This window comes from Phascolarctos cinereus, unplaced genomic scaffold (genome assembly GCF_003287225.1).
Source record: "Phascolarctos cinereus isolate Bilbo 61053 unplaced genomic scaffold, phaCin_HiC Scaffold_2;HRSCAF=192, whole genome shotgun sequence".
NCBI lineage: Eukaryota > Metazoa > Chordata > Mammalia > Diprotodontia > Phascolarctidae > Phascolarctos > Phascolarctos cinereus.
The window spans coordinates 202,544,063-202,568,008 of record NW_027555625.1 but is presented as its reverse complement, the minus strand read 5'-3'; positions in this window follow the sequence as shown (position 1 = coordinate 202,568,008).

The window sequence follows — 23,946 nt, the reverse complement described above, 5'->3', positions numbered from 1 at the left end:
CTAAGGCAGGATTCTCTTGCTTTGCCTGTGCTTGGATCTGGGTTACAGTCTAGGCAGTGGTCCTGGAGCGAGGAGGAGCACTGGTGTGTTGGAGATTGTAGTGGCAATGAAGAGAAATCCTCCTCACAGTTCCAAGGCAGAAAAGAGTGCTTGCAGTCACTCATAGACCAGAGCACAGGCCAGGAAAGGAGTAAATACCTTGCCCTTGATCATACTACCTTGGAAGAACTGAAAACTTACAAGTCCCTAGAAGTATTTCTGAAAACAGCTGCACAAAAAGCCCAAAGCTTGGGACAATACATTCTCCACACTGGAAACAGACCCCTACCTTAACAAAGAGTTTATAACTCAAGTAATTGTCTGGGATCATGGACAAACTATGCAAAAAAAAGTCAGACCATAGAATCTTTCTTTGGTGACAAAGAAGATCAAAACATATAACCAGAAGAAGACAACAAAGTCAAAGCTCCTATATCCAAAGCCTCCAAGAAAAATATGAATTGGTCCCAGGCCATGGAAGAGCTCAAAAAGGATTTTGAGAAGCAAGTAAGAGAAGTAGAGGAAAAACTGGGAAGACAAATGAGAGTGATGCAAGAAAATCAAGAAAAACAAGTCAACAGCTTGCTGAAGGAGACCCAAAAAATACTGAAGAAAATAACACCTTAAAAATAGCCTAAGGGGCAGCTAGGTGGCGCAGTGGATAGAGCACCAGCCCTGAAGTCAGGAGGACCTGAGTTCAAATCCGGCCTCAGACCAAACACTGGACACTTACTAGCTGTGTGACCCTGGGCAAGTCACTTAACCCCAATTGCCTAAAAGCAAAAAACAAAACAAAACAAAAATAGCCTAACCCAAATGGCAAAAGAGGTTCAAAAAACCAATGAGGAGAAAAATGCCTTAAGAAGTAGAATTGGTCAAATGGAAAAGTCCAAAAGCTCACTAAAGAAAATACTTCCCTAAAAATTAGAATGGAGCAAATGGAAGCTAATGACTTTATGAGAAATCAAGAAATTATGAAACAAAACTAAAAGAATGAAAAAATAGAAGACAATGTGAAATATCTCATTGGAAAAACAACTGACCTGGAAAATAGATCCAGGAGAGATAATTTAAAAATTATTGGACTATCTGAAAGCCATTATCAAAAGAAGAGCTTAGACATCATCTTTCAAGAAATTATCAAGGAAAACTGCCCTGATATCCTAGAACCAGAGGGCAAAATAGAAATGGAAAGAATCCACTGACCACATCCTGAAAAAGGTCCCTAAATGGAAACTCCTAGGAACATGATAGCCAAGTTCCAGAGTTCCCAGGTCAAGGAAAAAATATTGCAAGCAGCCAGAAAGAAACAATGCAATTATTGTGGAAACGCAATCAGAATAACACAGGATTAGCAGCTTCTACATTGAGGGATGTAAGGGCTTGGAATATAATATTCCAGAGTGCAGGGACAGCTAGATGGCACAGTGGATAGATCACTGACCCTGAAGTCAGGAAGACCTGAGTTCAAATCTGGCCTCAGGCCAAACACTTGACACTTACTAGCTGTGTGACCCTGGGCAAGTCACTTAACCCCAATTGCCTAAAAAACAAATGAACAAAAATATTCCAGAAGGCAAAGGAGATAGGATTACAGCAAAGAATCACCTACCCAGCAAAATTGAGTATAATCCTTCAGGGGGAAAATGGACATTCAGTGAAATAGAGGACTTTCAGTGAAATAGAGGACTTTCAAACATTCTTGATGAAAAGACCAGAGCTGAATAGAAAATTTGACTTCCAAATACAAGGCTCGAGAGAAGCTTGAAGAGGTAAACAGGAAAGAGAAATCATAAGGGACTTATTAAGTTTGAACTGTTTACATTCCTACATGGAAAGATGATATTTGTAACTTGTGAGACCTTTTTCAATATTAGGGTAGTTGGAGGGGGAAAAAATTATATGTATAGATAGATTGATAGATAGAGGGCACAGGGTGAGTTGAAGATGAAGGAGTGATATCTAGACAATAAAATTAAGGGGTGAGAGAGGATTATACTGGGAGAAGAAGAAAGGGAGAAGTAGAATGGGGTAAATTATCTCACATAAAACAGAGAAGAAAAGGCTTTTACAGTGGAGGGGCAGCGGGGGAAGATGAGATGGAATGAGTGAATCTTATTCTCATTGGATTTGGCTTAAGGAGGGAATAACATACACACTCAGTTGGGTATGGAAATCTATCTTACCCCACAGGAAAATAGAAGGGAAGGTGATAAAAGAGGAAGAGGTGATAAAAGGGAGGGCAATTGGGGAGGTGTAATCAGAAGCAAACACTTCTGAGGAGGGACAGCGTCAAAAGAGAGAATAGAATAAATGAGGGGTGGGATAAGATGAAGGGAAATATAGTTAGTTTTCTACAGCATGACTAATATGGAAGTGTTTTGCATGACTACACACGTATAACCAGTATTGAGTTGCTTGCCTTCTCAATGAGGATGGGTGGGGAAGGAGGAAGGGAGAAAATTTGGAGCCCAAAGTTTTAAAAGCAAATGTTCCCATGCAAATGGGAAATAAGATATACAGGCAATGGGGTATAGAAATTCATCCTGCCCTACAGGAAAATAGAAGAGGAAGAGGATAAGAGAAGGGGGGGAGATAGAAGGGAGGGCAGATTAGCAGAAAGGGTATTCAGAATACATGCTGTCTTGGGTTTGGGGGAGGGACAAGAAGGGGAGAAAATTTAGAACTCAAAATGTTGTGGAAGCGAATGGTGAAAACTAAAAATAAATAAATGAATGAATCTTAAAAAAAAAAAAAGGAGAACTGTGGATGGCCCAAAGGTCAATATAGAGACTTATGGTAGGTGCAAGTAGGCTACAGCATTTTATAAATGATGACTAGAATGCATGAATTCTTCAAGGAAACCTAGAATTGAAAAGGAAGTAGAATAGTCTTGTATTGAAATGGAAGGATAACAAATGGATACCTGAATGCTACGCATGAATCAATAAAAGACATAGAGGAAGGCTTCCAGTAGATGTTCCAGTTGAGGCTTTATCAGAGGATTCCAAAGATATGGACATAGATAAGTACATCATGGAGGATGAGAAAGTGTGGGTAAGTCTGTTCCAGTGGAGATAGTACCCATATCAGTGAGATTACAGGTTCAATGAAATATTCAAGTATTGTATGTGGGCTCTGTTATAGGAGAATCCTGAACTGAGAAAGATACATATCTACTCATATATCCACCCATCCATCTATACATATATCCACCCTTCCATCCATCCATTAACTCAACAAGCATTTATTAAGTGCCTGCTGTTTGCTAGATCTTGTGCTAGCTCACAGGGATACAAAGTTGAAACAGAACTCGGTGCCCTTAAGGAATTTACATTCTACTAGTGAAAAACAGTATGAAAATAGAAAATTTTATACAAAATATATATATACAAAGTAATTTCTGGGGAGGAAGCACTAGCAACTGTGATCAGACTAGGTCTTCAAGAGGAGGTAGCAGTTAAGCTGAGCCTTGAAGGAAGGTAGGGATTCTAGGTAGGGCTGCAGAGGAAGAGCATCTTGGTAAGATTTAATCCTGTATATACCCCCCTCCTATCCTTTCATTGTTGTTGAGTTGTTTCAGTTGTGTCCAACTCTCCATGACCCTATTTGGGGTTTTCTTGGCAAAGATAGTGGAGTGGTTTTCCATTTCCTTCACAGCTCATTTTAGAGATAAGGAACTGAGGCAAACAGGGTTCAGTGATTTGCCCAGGGTCACCCAGCTAGTAAGTATCTCAGACTAGATTTGAATTCAGGTTCTCCTGACTCCAGAGCTTGCAATCCATCCACTGTGCCACCTAGCTGCCTTGGTCCTATCCCTTTAAGATCCCCTAAATAAGGTGGTAAAAATCCCTTTGCAATCAGCTGCTCAATTCAGCATGGTGGGAGACAGTATAACTGTAGTAGACTTGGAGACAAGCAAAAGGGTTAAAATCCTTCTTAAAGTTACTTCCTATCTGTATGACTCTGGGAGAGTCACTTAGGCTCTCTTGTTCTCATTTACCTCACCTGTAAAATGAGGGTGTCAGGTTAGATAACCTCTGAGGCTTCTTGCAGTTCTATGTCTATGAACTGTGACCAGCAGTTTCCTATAATTGGGGTTATTTCAATGTCCCAGAGGAACCTCTGATGCTGCCCAAAGGACCATCCTCACCTTCTCTTTCCTTGCTCCAGAATTCTTCCAGCCCTAAGAGTCATTTCTCATCTGACACAGACACGGATATAACTTTTAGAGCCTCACTTTATACACTGGTTGCTTTGAAAAGAGGAGGTAAATCTGTCTGATGTACAGTCCTTAATCAAAACAGCAATGCATTGGCCTGGTGACTCCTCTTAGGAAGTTATCTTTCAAACAATAACTATCTTCATTCTAGCTTTGTACCTGCCTCTGAAGCTTATCCTGTACTTGCTCTTTTCTCCTTAAGTCTCACTATGGCCTTTGCCCAATAGCAACAAAGTCTGACCTTTTCTACAACTCAGAAGCTCCTCTTGTGGCTTCTCATGGGAAAGAAAACCAGGGAGAGTGAAAATGGGAAGAGGCGGAGTGAAAGAATAAGGTAATAAGATTTTGGAAAAAAATATTTGTAGACCATGAAGGACACAAGAAATTTGAATGGCATGAATGAAAGAATATGAAAAGAAAAAGCAATTCTGAAGAGACTCAGTGAGGGAAGAAGAGTATAAACTTTTAATTTCCTCTGGTCCTTATTCATTTCCAGTCAGGGCTGAAGGCAGACATGTCATCATGTTTTCAAGAGCATGACAAAGGAAATTGAAACAACAAAACCTCCTGTCAGGGAGTTCCCTGATGACTTGAGGAGGTTACTAGAAGGTGCGCTTTTGTTTGGGACCTTGATTGCATTTCCCTATGGAGGGTGTGTGGACGTGCCCCATAGACAACCTCTTTTGGAGGATTAAGGATATCTCCTGGGAAATTAGTATGCTTTCATTGGCCAGGTTTTTCTGCATTGAAGCCACAACTTTGCACTTGACTTAGGGAGTATTCGTGGCAGAGTCCTTCTTTGTTCTCTGTGTAACACTCTCAATACTCCCCACCACCCCATCTCCCATCCTTTTCTGAGAGATCCATAGAATAACAAAGTTAAGAGTAGAACTAGGTCCTGGGGAAGGTTATAGAAAAGGTCATGAAAAAGCCTCTGCCCGCCCCAAGCTGGTAATCACTGACTTTGGGTAGAAGCACTGGGAGAGTCAGCCCTGGCTCTCCATAGAGGGCCAATGATAGAGAAAGGAACCACATGGCTGATTTAATGAGAGTTTGGGGACTCACTTTCCTGCATAGAGGAGGGAGCATTTCCTGGACAATATCAAGTTCCTAGAGAATTTGGGAAACTCAAAGTGGAGGTAGAATGAACCAAAGAGATTTGGAGACAAGGCTGATTCTAAGTTTGAACTGCTATTCAGTGGTTTCAGTTATGTCTGACTGTTCATGATGCCATTTGGGGTTTTCATGGCAAAGATGTTGGAGTGGTTTGCCATTTTTTTACATCATTTTACAGATGAGCGACTGAGGCAAACAGGGTTAAGTGACTTGCCCAGGGTCACACAGCCAGTAAGTATCTGAGGCCAAATTTGAACTCATGAAGGTTTGAATCTTCCAAGCTCAGCGCTCTACTCACTGTGCCTCCTAAGTGCCCTATTATTAAACACAGTCTATTTATGTCCAATGCTAGTTACCTACATGGCTCAGTTAAAATGTTCCTTCAAAAGGTTTTTCCTGATTCTCCCAGTTATCAGTGATTCTTTCACATCCTTGTGCATTTATTTTGTATGTAGCTTAAATTTCCTTATCTGTGAATATGTTGTTTCCATCTAGTAGGATATAATATCTTTGAGGGTAGGAGTAATGTCACTTTTGCCATTGTATCTCCAGTACATAGTATAGTGTCTAGATAATAGTAAGTGCTTAGTAAATGCTTGCTAATTGATTGAGGGGCAGGTAACACGTCATTAAATAGAACCTAAATGTCAGTATTCTCCCTTAGCCAGTATTCATTCACTGGCCCCTTATACATGCTGGTCCTCCTGGAGAACAGCTCCTGAGCTGGGTCCTTATGACTGGTTTCCTTCTTCTAGATCTTCCTCTATCTAGATATCTATCTGCTTGCCTAGACCTCAGACTACTACTTACCAGAACATTCCCCTGACACTATTATTGGCCTCCTGGTTATAGTTTGTTTCCTAATCCTAACTATGTACTTCTCTTAATTTACTTGGATTTCTATTGCTGAGACCAGTTCCAACTGCTTGCTCTAGCCCATGAGACTGTGACCCTCTAGGTCCTCAAGTGCAGGTTGCACATGTGGCCTCCAGGATGCAGGTTACCCACCCCTGGTCTAGGCTCTGAGTTTTGGTCATTTCTGGTCTCTCCTACTGTTAACTAAGCCTTGCTTCTGACCTTGAAGACTAAGGCAGGAAAGGGACATAGACTCTTAAAAAGATTTATAACAAAAATTCACACTGGAAGCTTTTTCTGGTAAAGCCTGAACTTCCCAGAATCAATTAACATCTGAATTCCCCCAGCCCCAAGTCCTTAAGTGTTCCATTTCATCTGGGTGTTTACTCAAAAAATCAACAGCTATCAGAGGAGACAATTGGAAAATTAAATTCAAGTCAATAAAACAAATATTTATTAAGGGCTTGCTATGTGCAAAAGCCCTATGCTAGGTGCTGGGGATACAAAGAAAAAACCTGGACAGTTCTTTCCTTTAAGGAGTTTAAAATTGAACAAGACAACTCTGACAAGCACACAAATAACCGTAACATGAGGAAGACTGAGGAGGACTAAACCCTCTCAAAGGGAAGCAGGAATCAGTTGAACGTTCATGGAGGAGGTGACACTGGAATCGAAGAAGGAAGACAAGGGTTCTAAGAGGCAAAAATGAGAAGGAGTCTCTTCTAATCCTGGGGGCATAAGGGAGAGCACAGGGAAAAAGGAGATTTTGTCAGAAGGCACTGAGGTGATATTAACTGGGCTGTTAAGGAATGGCTAGAATACAATTTGGCTATAATTCAGAGTTGTTGGTTGCAGGATAAGAGGGAGAGTATTATGAAATAGGCCTGCAAAGGGAGGATAGAACCAACTTGTGAAGGGTCTTAAATTTGAACCTGAAGACTTTGCATTTTATCTTAGAGGAAATGGGGAATCTGTGGAAGCTTTTGTGCAAGGAATGAGCTGATTAGAATTAGGAAAAGGGAAATGATATAGTCAGACCTGTGCCTTAGGAGTATTATCCCAGGGAAAGGAGACCACCATTAGTGGAAACAGCACTGGGCTTTGGAATAAAAGGACATCGTTTGAATCCTGGCTCTGATGCTAGCCATTTGACCTATTACTTGTGTGTCTTCTGACCTTTGACACTGAGCAAATTATTTCACCTCTTCAAACCACAGTTTCCTCATCTGAGAGGCAATCTGGCAGAGTGGAGTGAATACCAGACATTGAGTTATGAAGTCCTGAATTCAAACTTTTCTTCTGAGAGGTGCTAGCTCTGTCACCATGGGCAAGTCACTTAACCTTCAGCTTCTTCTTCCCTAAAATGTAGGTAATAATATCTTTTACTACCCAATTCACTGGGTTGTTATGAGACTCAAGGAGATAATATATGTCAAGTGATTTGCAAACTTTAAGGCACTATATAATGTCAGCTGCAAAATAAGAGCTTTGAACTAAATGCTCTGTGAGGTCCCTTCCAGCAATAAATCCTTTAATAGCGAAGAGGTGAGGAAGCAGAATGAGGTATTGATCAAGAAAATAGGAAAAAGATGAGAGCGTAAAATGATCCAGGAGGAATAATACTGCTTGTGGCAAATGAGAAATTCAGAGTATAATAGGGTAGTAATCCTTACATTTTTCATTGCATGTCTGTTGTGTTCAAGAAAACTCTAAATAGTTCAGGGTAAATTTGAAACTCACAGTAACAGTTTTATTTACATTCCCTCCAATTTTATTAGCCAGGATAAGTTCCAGCCAGGTGCCAAGTGGCCTAGAAAACATGGAATTTATCATTGTTCCTTGAGTTGAGGCATAGCTCTGCTACAAAGAGAAATCCTTGCTTCCCTAAGTCACAAAATGTGGTGACAACAGCACTCTACTGGACTGGATGGCAATATCCGAAGAGGAGACATTATTGGGTCAATGTCAACTTAAAAGGTATTTTTTTCTTTTTACTCACCTTAAATTTTTTCCCCCTTTTTTCCTTTTCTTTTCAGGGACAGATTCCAAGGTTCAGGTGAGAGGAAGATGAAGATAATAGCATGATGAGGAGATCTTTGAGAAGCGGTGAGTCGGCCTGGGCCTCTGGAGACAAGGTAGAGTTTAAAGAACATTCTCTCTCTCTTTTTAAAAAAAACTTATTTATTTATTTTTAGTTTTCAACATTCACTTCCGTAAGCTTTTGAGTTTTAAATTTTTTCCCCCACCCTCCTCCACAAGACTGCATGCAATCTGAAATAGGCTCTACATATACATTCACATTAAACATATTTTCACATTAGTCATGTTGTAAAAAATAATTAGAACCAATGAGAGACACCATGAGAAAGAAGAAAAAAGAAAAGAGCAGATAGTATGCTTCAATCTGCATTCAGACTCCATAGTTCTTTCTCTGGATGTGGATAGCACATTCCATCACGAGTCTTTTGGAGTTGTCTTAGATCCTTGCATTGCTGAGAAGAGCCAAGTCTGTGAAAGTTAGTCACTGCACAGTGTGGCTGTTACTATGTACAATGTTCTCCTGGTTCTGCTCACTTCATTCAGTTCATATAAGTCTTTCCAGCATTTTCTGAAGTCTGTCTGTTCATCATTTCTTATAGCACAATAGTATTCCATTACATTCATATGTCACAGCTTGTTTAGTGATTCCCCACTTGATGGGCATCCCCTCAATTTTCAATTCTTTGCCACCACAAAAAGAACTGCTATAAATATTTTTGTACATGTGGGCCCTTTTCCCATTTGTATGATCTCTTTGGGATACAGCCCTAGAAGTGGTATTGCTGGGTCAAAGAGTATGCCCATTTTTATAGCCCTTTGGGCATAGTTCCAAATTGCTCTCCAGAATGGTTGGATCTAAAGAACATTCTTTTGACAGAGGTCAGGGCAAGACAGCAGGTAAGTGTATAGGCAAGAACAGCTAAATAGAAGCTTCCAGTAACCAGGACATTATGAAGCAAGTAACTTCGATATTGTCAAAAACTGGCCTCACTTGGAACTTCTTGTATTTTTCTTGTTGGAGGAAGGATTAAATTCCAAAGCATGGTCTCGTTCAGAACCCCAAATAAAAACAGTTGAACAAATGCACCAGGCTGAAAATATTGAGCAGCAGTGGGGATGGGGGCTATGTAGGATAGTTGAAGATGGATCCTGATGCTGAACTTCCTACCATTTTAGGTACTCCTTAGGGTGTAGGCAGAGAAAGCCAACAGAGAGCTTCAATCATTATCTGAGATTAATCCATTCTCAGCCATTTAACACCTTAGAATGAATTAATGTTTTGGTTGGCTCCTGATAACCAAGAAGATTCCAGAGTTAGCTTTGGCATAGTGGCTAGGACACTGGCCTTTGAGTTAGGAGCACTGTGGTCAGGTCCTCCAGGGATCACTGATCCGTATTTGCAAAGTAAGCTTTCACACTGGGAATTTCTGCAAGTTGTCTACACAATTACAAGGATGAAATCATAAATCTGGACAACAATCCTAATAGGACTCTGAGAAGAAGTGGCATTATGGAAAGAACTAACAACCAGAATTTAAGGGACCTGGGGTCTAGTCTCAGTTCTATATAATCTTGAGTAAAATATTTTCCTTTTTTTCTGGATCTCAGTTTGTTCACTTGTAAAGTGAGGGTTGGACTAGGTGATCTCAAAGGTTCTTTCTAGATCCTACATTCTTTAGGACTTGGGATAGTGGGTAAAGTTTGATGAGTATGGAAGGTGGGGCAGATAGACGGGCTTGGGGGAGTCTCAGGACATGGACTTCTACTTGACAGGCCTAGAGAGGAAGTTTCCAAGGGGGTAGAGTCCTGATGGGAGAATGTGGGGCATCCTAGTTGATGGGGTGTTAGATAGAGGGGAGTCAAGACATCTGAAAGTAAGATAAACAGGTATGAAAATAAACTTTTCCAGAACTACAGTTTAGCTCCATATTCAGCTACATCTATTATTATATCTGTTGGGTTCCATGTACTGGTCCCTTTTATTGTCCCTAGGGCTCTTGGTGCTATGTGGTACTTCTGCCTATTCATTCTGTTCCATCCTAGATATACTTGTTGGCCAGACATTTTCAGTGGAAAGAATAATCACGAAATCATAGGAAAGAATAATAATAGTGATGATGACAGTGACTTGCATTTCTAGATTGCTTTATGGTTCACAAAATGCTTTTCTTTTCAAATCTGACCTCAGACACATAACACTTACTAGCTGTGTGACCCTGGGCAAGTCACTTAACCCCATTGCCTAAAACAACAAAAACCAAAAAAAAAATGCTTTTCTTACAAGTCCCATGAAGTAGACAGTACAAATGTTCTTATGCCCATTTTATAGAAGATGACACTGAGGCTTAGAGATTTCCCTAAAGACAAACAACTAGTAAATAATAATAAAATATAAATAATACCTAGCACTCATCTAGTGAAAAGCAGTCTGACAAATATTTTATTCTCTCAATAACCCGGGGAGGTAGGTGCTTTTATTATCCTCATTTTACAAAAGGGAAACTGAGGTACACAGTTAACTGAGCAGTTAAGAGAGCTGCACAGGATCACATAAATAGTGTCTAAAGTGGGGTTTGAACCCCAGTCTTCCTGATTCCAGGTCCAGCATCAGTCCTCTATACCAGCAAGTTCCCTGTCAAAAGCTGGATTTTAACCCAGGTCTCCTGAATCCTAGTCCAGAGTTCTTTCCAGCATATTGCACTTCTTCTCTATGTTAGAGCTAAAAGGGAACTTGAAAGTCACCTGGCTCAGCTCCTCATTTTAAAGATGTAAAAACTGAAGCCAGTGTGGCAAAGCAAATGGCTCTGAATCCCATAGCAAATTAATGACAGAGTCGAAGCCAGAACCCATTTCTCCAGGCTCCTCCATGAGTTGCTACTCATGCAACCTCTTGAGAGGCAAGTGAACAAGAGAATATCTGATACCAAGGGATAAGTCCAATTTCATAAAGAAATGAAGTCGGGGTACACTAATGCCTGGGATTCAAAGGCTCTAGGAAAATCCCCCTGATCACCTGAAAGAAACCATTGCCATCCCTGCACTGAAGCCCGAGATCCCTCTAAAAGGGACAAAATAAGACTTTCACTCCACAAGGAAAGAGACAACTTAGAATGAAAAGTTCCCCACAGCTGGAACACCACGGCTTGCATTCTTTCACAAAGAGATGAGGCAGTGTGGTATAAGGAGAAAGAGAACCAGACCTGGGGATGGGACACCTGAGTCCATAGCTTCACTCTGACACTATCTTTGTGGCCCCCAGCAAGCAATCAGGCGTCTCTGAGCTTTTGTTTCTCCATTTATTTAGTGCTAATAATAGGGAATAATTTTTTAACAATCCAGGTTAACTGGAGGGTTTTCCCAACTTGAAGTCATCCAAAGAAATCTAGATGACTATGTGTCAGAGATGTTGTAGTGTGGTGGTTTCAAACCCAAATAAAAATGATCCCACATGGGGGCCACATACTGACTTAGGAAACCACATATTATCAAACTTTAAAATGCTATAGATATGAGAGTTGTTCTTTATCAGAACCTTTCCTCCCATTGGATTTTAGGGGGTAGTGTGGGAAACAAGTCATGAAGTGTCTGCAGAGGACACAACCAATGAGTGGGGGAAAAGGGAGGCTGAGTATATGGAAACCCAATTGAGGATCGATACAGAGATTTGGAAGCTGTCCAATCCAACCCCCTCCTTTTACAGATGAGGAGACTGAGGACCAGGGAGAAGAAGGGACTTGCCCAAGCTAGAGGCAGCATTTGAACTAAGGCTTTTGAGTTCAGAGGATAGTGTTCATTCCTTGTGCCATATGGCTGCCTCTAGCTGGGCTTACTAGTGTTTTCCATTGTCCCAAGTCATTTTCTTTTCTTTTTTTTTTTCCTGTTTTTTGAGGCAATTAGGGTTAAGTGATTTCTCCAGGGTCACACAGCTACTAAGTGTCTGAGGTTAGATTTGGACTCAGATTCTCTTGACTCTAGGGCTGGTGCTCTATCTACTGTGCCACCTAGTTGTCCTCCCCCTCCCCAAATAGTTTTCAATAAAACTCTGGGAAATCTTTCTTCCTAGAATAGAACTATTCCCTCCCCTTTCCTAGGAATTCTTTCATTCTGTAATGAGTATGACATTCTCTTGAACAGTAAGCAATTTCAACTATCATCCTGCAGCCCTGTTGGGTAGAATGGCTTGAACCCAAGGCCAGCCACAAAACCATCAGCTATTGCTTAGCCCATAGTGAGATCAGTCAAGTGTGATAAAGGAGCTGCTGTCATCTCTCACAAGGAGGGCAAGAATCTCACCTTTGAAATCTTCATAAATATGTCCCTTTTCATTAAGGTGGAATTGATCTCCATTTCTCCCCTCTAGCAAGAATATGGTTGAACTCATGAGAAGGAGATGAAAGTTTGTACTTAAAAGGGCCAGCCTAGAGATTCTGTCTGATCCATTATGTTATCTGCACTAATGGGAAATAATGCTGCCCACTAATAGCTTCCATTTGTCACAGGAGGGAATTGATTGCTTAGGATGACAAAGCAACCAGAGGCTTATTGTCTTTTCTTGTTCTTTTTTTTTAACTTGTTTTCTAAATATGCAAAAACAGCAAGCCTCAAAAAAGGTACAACTTTGGGAAGCTGAATGGATGTGTGTGAGGACAGTTTGACACAGTGGGAAAGGATGCTGGGTTTGGAATTAGGAAACCTGGAGTATTTTTGTATGTCATTTAAATAGCTACATAAACTTGGGCCAACTCCCTTTCTTCCTTAGGGTTTAATGTCTTCATCTGTTAAATGAGGGAGTTAGACTATTTGATCTCTAAGGTCTCTTTCAGCTCTAATCCTAAAATAATATTCTTGTGCTTTCACTGATTATATACCTTGTCCATACCTGTTCCCTCTTCTTGACCCATCCTCTCTCTCCATCTCCATATTATGCAAGACATCTCCACATGAATGAATGAAAAAGCGTTTACTATGTTTCAGATAAGTACTGGTAATGCAAATACAAAATCCAGATGATCCTTGGCCTCAGAAAGCTCACATTCTAATGGAAGGAGACAAAACGTATGGATGAACAATGGCCAAAGAAGGTTTGGATCTGGTGAGTCAGAAGGATGGTGAATTGATCCACAGGGCAGTTGATTAATATGTTCTTTCCATAAGCTACTCATTTTAATGAACAATTACTATGCTGAACAAGAGGTAGAAAAGAGGCTAGAGTACAGGTACAACAGCAAGATAGATGACAATATGGTCCAGATGGACAAAAGGATGGAGTATAAAGCATGGTATGGTTGGGTACAGAGTGAATATAGTTGGTTAGGTGGGTTTGCATCAATCATCAACCAAACAGCTGGAGGTTAAGTGGAAGGAGAGTTAGTTACAAAGCTGAGGAGATAAACTCCTATAGAAACAAAGGTCATTGTTTTTGGAAGTTCAGTCCTGCAAATGCTAAGTAAGGGGCAGTGAAGCAACAACAGGGAAGATGGTCCAGGTCTCTTTTTTAAAAAATAGTTAGATACGATGAGAAGCATGGACTGGGGATTACTAGATATAGCCAGGTAGATAAATAGATGAATGTAGTAGACTAAGTGGATTTACCCATGTAAATTCTATGGTTCATGGGCAGTCTTGACTCTATAGGGCCAATGGTCCTCTTGCTCTTAACAAAGATATGATGAGCTAAAGATGTGGAATGAGGCTTATATTGTCAATCAGTCATTTCAGTTGTGTCCAACTCTTTGTGACCCCATCTGGGGTTTTCTTGGCAAAGATACTAGAGTGGTTTGCCATTTCCTTCTGCAGTTCATTTTACAGATGAGGAAACTGGGGCAAATAGGGTTAAGTGACTTGCCCAGGGTCACACAGCTAGTAAATGTCTGAGGCCAGATTTGAATTCACGAAGATGAGTCTTCCTGATTCCAAGCCCAGTGCTCTATCCACTACACCACATCACCAAATTCATTGGTTTGTTTTGCTTAATTACATTTCTGTGTTATATGGTAAGATTAAAAGGGTCATTGATAAATGATAGCAAAGTAAAAAAAAAATCTCTAACATAACACTTCTTAGAGAAAAAAGAAAAGAGAGAAAAGAAATCCTTTAAGACTCTATTCATATACCATCTCCTAAGTGAAGCCTTTCTCCTAGCTGGAAGTAATCTTTTTTCTGCTAAATCCCACAGGATTTTGTTCTCACCTTTCTTATGGTACGTGTTGTTTAATTCTCTGCATAGATGTTGTTTATGTTGCTGTACTATTTTTTACACATACTCTGCTGACCTCTTACATCACCTCATGTCTTGGAGGTGGCTCTAGGCTCTCAAAGACTTCTCAGTGGCATGCAAGGTCTGGTAGGTCCTAACCGCCATATCAGCTTCAAATATGGACCCTGTGATGGACTAGGGGTCTATTGTTTGAGGACTAACTTAACTAGGTGTGGACAGGCTTATCACTAGAAGGTTGGTTCATCAGGAGCTGAATATTTTCAACCTTGGCAACTCATAAAACTGTCTACTAAAGACATCTAGGGGCTGGGATCCAGAGGAAGTACTCATAATGATGGAATTGTGGACTTTTGAAGGATTGAACAGTATGGGCCTATCTTATATCCCTGACTAAACTTTAATTCCTTCAAGGCAAATCTGTATCCCTATGATAAAGCATAAGCTTTGTATGCATTTGGTGCCAAATTAAATATCCTTAAGTTAAATTGAACTCTTTTACCTTTTGGGCCCTTTTCAGTTTCCTGAACAGTAATATTGTTCAATATGAGCAACCTCTCTCTCACACATGGGGTCTTCAGAGCCTATAGGCCTGTGTCTACTCAATACTATAGTAGCTCATGAGCCCCCATTAATATGTTTGCTTTTTTTCTTTAGTATACCAAGGACATAGTTCAAAACAAAGGTATTTCATGAAATATCAGAGTAAGAACAGTTACAATAGAATATTTCCTTCTCTCCCTTCACTCCTTATCTGAAACATAATCTCCCATGAATATACCAGCAGGGGGAAGAGTGTATACATACAGGGATTATGTATGATAGCTACCTGTGTAACGACTATTTGTGGCCAAGGCAACTCATGCCTCTTGTTTGGGGGAGAAAGGGGAGCCCAAGGGTGTGAATGTTCTATTGCTATTGTTCTTTGCTATTTAATGAAATACCTTTGTTTTGAACTGATTATGTTCTTTAGCTAATTAGGGGTAGAGGAAGGAAAACATACTTAGAGGGACTCATGAACTACAGTATTGAGTGGATGTAGGTCCATACACCCATAATGCAGTATCTTCCTTGAGGGCAGAGGCTATCACTTTTATATTTGTATCCTTTGTGTCTAGCACAGTGCCTGGCACAATTGGCAGTTAATAAATGCTTATTGATTGATTGATGGATGATGATACTTTCTGCTAATGTCATCAAACTGCTTTCTTTAGGCCTACTTTCTCATAGGACCTACAATCTGTTGGGCTTACACCAAGGTACTATGTTGTGTCTCTTCTATTTCCTACTGAGTGCTATGTCCCTGCTGCCCAAAACCACACCATGAGTTACTGGCAAAGACCAATTGTTGAATCCTTGAATATATGCGTGGTATATGTGACTGTTGATTATTTAGGTTATGCTCATCTTTGTGTGTGTGTGTGTGTGTGTGTGTGTGTGTGTGTGTGTGTGTGCAATGTCCCACAAAAATAATCAGATAATAGATCATTGGATTTAATGCTCTAATTGACCTTAAAGATTTCATAGTCCTACTCCCTCATTTTATAGTTTTTTAATAGATGGACCAGTGTGGTAGAGAAGTTGACCTGATGAAGTCGTAGATATTGGAGTTTGCTCTTGAGCAGTAAAGAGGAGACAGTTTGTTCATCTCATATCATCATAGAATCAGATTCAGAGCTGGAAAGAACATTAGAGATCATCTAGTCCAATCTTCCCATTTTACAAGTGAGGAAAGAGCAGCCTGGAGAATTAAGTGACTGACCTTTGGCTATGTAGGGTAATAAGTAGCAGAATGGTATTTGCTTGCACCCCTAGGAAAGCTTCCATTTCTTAGTGTACTGCTGCAAGACTAATTAAGGAGCCAAAGTTAGTTACCAGCACATTGTGAGGACCGGTGTGTCCTTTCTCAAATACAAACATTATTATAGAGCTGTATATACAGCTCCAGCAAAGCATTCAGGCTTGGGGCCTTCAGAACGATGGGAAGGAGAGCTGGGCAACGGTGGGTGATGGAGGGGCACTTTTGTCCCTTGCAATCAGGTCAATGAGCAAAGATTACAGATGTCATTTAGAGTGATTACCTGATGCCATAATGTATAGGCATTCTTCAATGTTGTCTTTTTGAGCCATCATCCTCATGGTTTTCAGGTTAAAAAACAAAACCCTTCCAAGCATTAGTCTCCCATACAATCATTCTATTGAAAAAGTCAGGTAACATTCCCAGGGCAGTGGAGACTCTGTTTTTCTGAGCTGCATGAGCCTATTGCAGAAAGTGCAGATTCATGTCACTTAATGAACTGCAAATGAGCATGCTTTTTTCCCAAGAGATGGGAAAACCACTTACGTTATAGAAAAGACAAGTGTCTGCATAAGAAGCCTTTACTAAGTAGTGTGTGTTGACAGAGAGCTCACCCAAGTCTGCTCACTAAGAGAGCTGTTTTCTGAAAATAATCCAGTCATATTAATCTGCTTAGGGCCTTTGGAGATGTCCATTTATCCAAACAGAACATTAGAGAAATCACTAATCAATTCAGATTGTTTGTAAGGATCAAATAAGATCATCATAATAACGATCCACAGGTATATAGACCCCAGAAGCTTATCCTGAGATAGCCCTACTCTTTTCAGAGATGGCTGGCACAGCTTCCTCAGACTAACTCAACCTCTGTTGTCATCTACAGAGGTATATAGTATGGCCGAAAGAATGTTGGGCCTGGAGTCAGAAGACTTATGCTGATTGTATCATAATAGATTAACTAAGTGTCTAAGTTAAAGCAAGTCACATGACTCTCTCGGCCTCAGTTTCCTTATCCCTAAATGAGGCTAATTTTTTTTTTATCTCATAGGTACAAAATAGGGGTGTTGAGAGGAAGGTGCCTTGTCAACCATAATTTTTTTTTAAAGTAAACATTTTATTTTAATGAAAAAAATCCATTTTCTCTTCCTCTTACCTGTACTCTTTTTTTTTTTTAGGCAACTGGGGTTAAGTGGCTTGCCCAGGGTCACATAGCTAGTAAGTGTCAAGTGTTTGGTCTGAGGTCAGATTTGAACTCAGGTCCTCCTGACTTCAGGGCTGGTGCTGTATCCACTGTGCCATCAAGGTGCCTCCCCCCTTAAATATTCAGTCAAAACAAAGAAATTCCCACATTCCAAAAAATATAGGTCTCATACTGTACCCCAAATCCATTACCTCTCTGTCAAGAGGTAGATAGCATTCTTACTCATTAGTCTCTGAAATTGTGCTTTCTCATTGTGTTAATCAGAATTCTTAAGGATTTTACAACAGTTTTCAATCATAAGCTATTACAGAAGTGGATGTTGCTATAATGATTCATGCTCTCCTTCTGCTTTTGGGCAATCATTATGCTTTCTCTGGAAAACCCTCAGCTTATGACAGCTTCATGTCAGTATTCCAAATTCGACTCTTTCTCTTCCAGCTTTAAAGATGACCCTACCCACTCTTTTCCACCACCATCCCTCATATACAAGCTTCCCTCTAAGTTAAAGCTTAAGGTATCTCTCTTCCAGGAAGTCTTTATGAGTTCTGTGTCCATTAGCAAAAGAAGAAAGATGGACACCATCTGAATCTGATTATATTTCTTCTCAGTCCAGCTGTCTGTATTACCAGCTTCCTTGTTCACGAGTTGGCATCACGGCATGATGTAGTGGAAAGAGTGTTGGACATGGAGGAGTAGCTGTCCAAGTCTTTACTCTAACACTCAAGCAATTTCCTTTCCTCTCCTGGGTCCCCAGTTCTTTCATCTAGAAAATGAAGGCATTGGATTAGATGATCTCTAAGATGCCTTACAATTTTAACATCCTGTGATTCTGTGATGAGCCACTTGGCTCCAGGAAAGAGCCCATCCATAGCCCATCTTACAGGGTTGGGTTTTTTTTTTCCCCCATCTCAACAATTTTTTTACTCAGGCAATATAAATTGCATATAGTTTGCAACAAAAGTAACAGAAGACCCACTTTATCTCAGGTTTCTCTGCCTTCTCCCCTTAGCTCTCTGTTTCCATGATGCTTGATAAAATTAAAAGGAGAGAATATTTTAACAATGAGATCATTATTAAGCTTTTACTCAAAATCCAAACCCAATTAGCCTACTATATTCAGCTGACTCAGACCAAGCAATGCTGGAGATCCTAGCCAGCCTCCCACGGTTTGCTATCCTCCCTGGGGTCACGTATGTACCCCTTACCACCCTACGTACAGCTTTTCTACCCCTTGCTCTGGATTCAGTAATCAAATTGTTCCTGGAAGGGGATGTTAACTGACTGCCCTATGGATTAAGTCACTAACTATGTGACCACCATTCTTGGCTACCAGTTCCATTCTTGAGCACCTTGAAGAAGGGGGCTGTTTCACTCCTTTATTTATATCCTCAAAGCTTAACACACTGTCTAGCACATAATAGGCACTTAGATGTTTTTATTTTTTAGTCAATTCCTCATCAAATATGATATATTCACAGCTGAATTAGAGGGCTTTTAGACCAGAAGAAATTTCAAGAAGCACTGTAGTATTGTGAAAAGATCATTGGATTAAGTCAGAGGATTTGGAATCAAATCCTACTCAGCCATTGTTGTTCTTCCTTCACTCTTGAAGAAGACCAGTGATGTCAGGAGAGTGACATGTTGACATGCAAATGAATTGGATGGAAGTGAGGGAGGGCTGTGCAAAGTCACCTGCCTTGCTTTCTACTCCAGAGTCACCTAAGTCCAGTGGCAAGAGGACTGGCAATGGCTCTGGATGCAGTGAGAGACCTTGGCCTTTTTAAGACCCAGGTCTCAGTTTGTCTGAGACAATGGCCATTCAGTAAAGGCTAGGTAAGAATTAAGGCAAAAGATGGCCTAGTTTGCCTTTACAGAAGAATCAGTCTGGGAGGGAAGACCCTCAGTGTTTCTGGCCAGAACAGAAGCAATTGATATTTTATGCTCACTCAGAACCATCAAAACCCAAACAATGAGCAAGTGAGGCTTGGGCTGGGACCTATTATTGGCTAATCAATGAAAGTCAGGGTGATTTGGGTTTAAAAGCACAGTCAATAACTCTATTTAAATACATTTGAATTTCATCAAAGCCTAGTTTTTGAGAGCTATAGTTCAAGAAATTATAAATGACAACTATTTGAAACAAAAGAGTTAATTTTCCCAGTTTTTTTGGGAAAAAAAGAATAAATAAGTAGATAAGAAAAAAAGCTAGCCCCCAACCCCAAGATGCCTTGCAAAGTATAAGCACTATTTCCTCCTCCTCCTCCTCCTTCCTCCCCTGCCCCATTCACTTGGGGAGTCATAACCTTACATGTGTATGCTCTATCCTACTCAGCTAAATCTTGGACAAATCACTCATCTCTCTAGGATTCAGTTTCCTCATTGTTGAAATGGACTAGACTGGTTGGCTAGGTTCAATTCAATTAGATAAATATTGATTAAGTACCAACTATTTACAGGTACCATGCTAGAGGCTTGAGGCATCTATGTGTTGAAGTGAATAGAGGGCCAGCCCTGGAATCGGGAGGACCTGAGTTAAAATCTAGCCTCAGACACTTACTAGCTGTGTGACCCTGGGATCTTTGCTAAGAAAACCTCAAATGAGGTCATGAAGAGTAGGATATGACTAAACAATAAAAACAATGCTTAGATGCTAGTGATTCAATGATGGAAATGAAATAGTCCCTACCTAGCTGAGCTCAGCTTTGCATGTGTCCAAATCACCTGACATGGGGGCACCCATGCCAAAGACCTGCTTTGGGGAGAAGACTATCTGCATTCCCTTATCATGTGGGTGGGAATAGCCTCTTCTCATTGGCTGAATGGGCAGAAAAGGATGTGTCTTTGAAACTATTAGACCAAGATAGGCCCACTATCTCTTTTTCTGGCATCTTCCAAAGGGTGAAAGTCCTCTTCATCCACAGCATGGACACCATAAATTGAGTCGTGCAAGGTGAAGGGTTAACCCCTTCCCTTTTTAGGCTTGGTGGCCCTGAAAAATGGGCTTGGGGTTTTGGTCTATTTCATTTGCCCTTTTTTAGCTCTAGACAGGTGTGGAGTCCCCAGACCTGGATCTAAGCCACAGTGACCTTGAAGGAAGGATTCCAGGCTAGATGTTATGGCCAATCCAGCCGGAAAGCATGGAGAAGTCAGGGTGCCTAGGACTCAAGACCTGGGAAGAGGGGTGGGCTTTGGACCTGGAATTTGATCTACTTATGCTAAATCAACTGAGCTAAGCTGTGAACTGAATCCCTTTCCACTCCCCAGAGACTGAAGTGGTGCAAGGGGAAATTATGCCAACAATTTATTTGGGGGGAGGCAGAGTATGTTTATATTTATCCTTATACCTTTGAAGTAAATATTCCTTTATGAAAACTTGTCTATTAAATTATTAAAAGGAACTGGGCCCTAAGGGACTCACTAAAATTGGAGAAACACCATAAGTGGGGCCTTGAGTCAATGGCAGATAGATTAGACATCCACTAAACCCTATAAGTCTGCTAGAGAATTCTGGGAGAGGAGTTGAATGTAACATCCATGGCTCTTAGGCAATGGGGTCCAGAGGAGGCACTGTTATATTTACATTCTATTGTAGGGATATAATATGTAACGTCTCATACACTGCAAAATTCCATGATTTTAGAATTCTAAGCTGACCTTTAGCCTTCCACCAAGATTATCCAAGGACCCTGGAGTCCAGGGAAGGAGATTCTAAGGTTTCTCTCTAACACGCTACTATAATGACCAGCCTTCCTGTACCATAACTACAAATTCTTCCTTAAAACTGATTGAAGGCCTCAGGCTGCAGTGAAGCTGGGCCTTTATTGATGAAAACCAGCCCATCAGAGTCCTCTGGATGATGGTCCAAAGAAGGTGTAAACGTCATACTTGAAAATTCACTTAGCTTGTCATCAGCTCACAGGCCACAGCACTTCATAACAGTTAGAGAAGCATACAGCCATAATTACTGCTCCTTGTGGAGGCAGCTGTTTGGTGCCACAGTACATTTCTGTGACTAATTTCTGTTACTAAGTCAAAGAAGGAATGAAAAAGCCAAGATCCTAATCTAATCAGCACAAAACGAAAAACATGCCACCATGACCAGACCTTGGAGTGTTTTCATATGAGATTATGAGGATTAATATCACTTGGGTAGAGACAATGAATCTGAGGTACTGAAGACCAAAGACTTCATGAGATATGGCCAATTTCCCTGAAGGCTTTGAGTCTGGATAGAAATTCCTGACACCCCTCTCCTCCCAAGAGAGAACCTCCTCTTGGTGCCGTAGGGGAGAGTATGCTTAAGTCAGGAAATACACGTCCAAGTCCTGACTCCAAAAGTTACTTGCAGTGTGACCTTGGACATGACATTCAGCTTATTTGGATATTAGTTTCCTTATCTGCTAGAAAAAGCATTGAATTTGAAATTGCAAGATCTCAGTTTGAATCCCTTCTCTGACATTTTCTACCTGTATGACCATGTCAAATGACTTAACTTCTCCAAACCTCTGGAAAATGAGTCAGTTTGATGAAATGATCTCCAAGTTCCTTTCTAGATTTAAACCCCATGAGCCTATGACCTCTCTGAGCCTGTGAGTCCTTCTCTAAAAAATAAGGATGCTCTCTATCCAAAAGGGCTGCTGTGAGAAAAATGCTTTGTAAAGCAATGCACCATGGAAGAGGGTGTTGCTATTTTGAAGAACTAGTCTACATAGCCCTCCTATAGCTGTAGAACTTACATGGTTTAAATGATTCTTATTTATCAATTATATTGCCTTACTTGCTCTGAGACAGACTTACTCCTGCAGAGACACATTCATCAATAAATACGTCTGTGTGTGCACGAACACACAGAGCCACCCACTCAGATCAACTCAGAAGGCTCAGAGAGAATTTTCCAATGGGAACTAAGCAATCAACGGTGTCCTTTTTCAAGCCTGGGCTGTTTCCCACCCAGCCCCCACACTGGCTGCCAGAAATCGCACCATGCCATGGTTCTCCACTGACTCCCTGCAGTGATTCATCCTCCTTTCATTTTGGCCAAGGCCCTGTCAATTAGAGGAGGGAAGACTTTTCCTGGAATCAGTATTTTGTGTAAATCATCCATGGAGGTGTCAGCAAAAAGTGGAATGAGAATCACAGGGTTCAGATTTCTGTTATTTATCCCTTAAGTGACCTTGGTCAAGCCATCTCAGGTCTTTAGGCTTTGGTTTCCACCTGGGTTAAAGAATGCGTTTGGATCAACAAATATCTATGAGCACTTCTGACTCCAGAACCTAAGCAGAGAATCTACCTTTTACATTTTCTGTGTGAAGAGAAGTCAACCTGTTACTATTATGTTGTATCTAAAGGATGTCAATACTGTCAGCCCGGGGCAGTACTCAAATATCTAAATATGTCTGAGATCTCATTGATTCCCTCCATTATGCATATCATAACCCATCCATGACTGTCCATCCTTTGTGACTTTTGTCCTTATCCTCCCATAAATTTGCCATAAGGGAGCCACCCAAATATGCTGGGCATCTTCCTTCCCCTTGTCATTACAAGGCAGAACACTTAGGCTGTCCATCAGTTATCCTTTGCCCTTGCTGTGTGACCAACTTCGCTTCTTTTTTGATCAAACATTTCATCATCAGTATCCCTTTACTCTAGGATACCTTTTAAGTTCCTTATTTGTTATATCAAAAACAACAGTCAATAAACAAGTATTTATTAGGGACTTGCTATATGCCAGGTGCTGTAGCCCATTACCACCCAACTTGCTTTTCTTTGCTGCCCTTCATGTGCTGCTCAGTTTCAATTCTTTGGAAACTTTGTGTTCCACATCTCTCAGACATACAATAACGCTGGTAGAAGATTGGTATTGAAAAGATGGGTCTTTGTTTCTGGGAGAAATTTAAGGTCATTAAAATAGTTTTGTAATTTTCTGGAAGTAATCTAATCCATTCTATTCCTCTTATTTAATTCTGGGTCCAATTCATTGTCCATATGTAAATATAAATATAAATACACATACTGATGGATGAGCTGTATAGATTGTTTATTTAATAGCACATCATAATCTGGAAAACAAACATTCTTCATCCACTTGTTTTTTCCTGTGTGAATAGTTAGGCCAAACTCTTTTTAGTGGTTATGGATCTCTTCCAAGAGGCTGTACAGTGATATAGAGCTTAATGGTACCAACAAGATGTCATTAATTAATCAAATAAATGTTTATTAAGCAGCTACTATGTGCCAGGCATTGGGAAGGACTTCATTATTCATTAGGAATATGTTCAACTTGAACTGTGTACTAGGTTTCCTCCATCACAGTACTGAATACTTTTGTCAAGGATACTTTTCCTTGTTTTATGCCTATCTAGACTTTTTTTTTCTCATAAGGTCATTGAACAAGGTTATTCTTATTATATTTTTCAAAGACTCAGTTCATTTTGTCATATATATGAGACACATCTTGT